Below are 781 nucleotides of genomic sequence, written 5' to 3' on the forward strand. Positions count from 1 at the left end.
GTTAACAAATATATATTAACAGCATTTGTTCTCTGCACTGCAGCACTGTTGCAAGTTGAACGGTTGATCTGTCTGCATTTTAATATTGCACACTGATCAGCATTATTTTGTAGAATAATTTTCTGTCAGTGCTATGAAGATGTTCCCTTATCTGTTGCCACTTGCAAAAACCGGCATTCCACTGTACATGCGGGGTCCGACAGCCTTGTGTGGAGCAAAATGCTGGACCCCCCTAGTAAAGGGCTGAGGGTCAGAATCAGTTTAAGGTTAGGATAAAGGTTAAAGTTAGACATGTATTGTGATAAAGGTAAAGGTTTGGTTAAGGGGCTAGGGAATGCATTATGTCAATGATGGGTCCCCACAAAGATTGTGACACAAAGGTGTGTGTGTGTGTGTGTGTGCGCGCGCGTGCGTGCGTGCGTGCGTGCGTGCGTGTGAGTGTGTGTGTGTGTGTGTCTGCACAAAATAGTGTCACTGTAACGAGTGAGTCCTGCAGCAAATGTTTCCCAGGGAGTCACAGAGTGATTTCTGTGGCTGTACACTTACTACGTCTTTCAGCATGGGACCACTTGGACTTCCAGCAGTAATTGGGTAAACATCCAGAGACGCTGAGACACATGGTTTCCTTAGACCTGCAGGCATACACGTACAACCATACACAAACAGACAGTTGGGCACATATGTTCAGAACTCAAGCTATGTCACATGCCCTCTGACTTTAAATTGGAGAGGCAGACAGCAGGCTCTGAGAGCTTTACTAGGAAAGGAGGGAGGGGAGGTG

At 46.2% G+C, this 781-nt stretch overlaps 1 protein-coding gene across 1 annotated transcript in view; it reads right to left on the minus strand.

The window, feature by feature from the left end:
• The window catches only part of adamts9 (ADAM metallopeptidase with thrombospondin type 1 motif, 9), a 53,974-nt gene extending 53,413 nt beyond the window's left edge, over positions 1 to 561 (minus strand). Inside the window, exon 1 of the mRNA XM_046075132.1 lies at positions 547 to 561. The gene's annotated coding sequence lies outside the window, so the exon portion shown is untranslated. The remainder of the gene's footprint in view (positions 1 to 546) is intronic.
• Positions 562 to 781: the final 220 nt, after the last annotated feature.

This window comes from Micropterus dolomieu, linkage group LG18 (genome assembly GCF_021292245.1).
Source record: "Micropterus dolomieu isolate WLL.071019.BEF.003 ecotype Adirondacks linkage group LG18, ASM2129224v1, whole genome shotgun sequence".
In the NCBI taxonomy this organism is placed as follows: Eukaryota; Metazoa; Chordata; class Actinopteri; order Centrarchiformes; family Centrarchidae; genus Micropterus; species Micropterus dolomieu.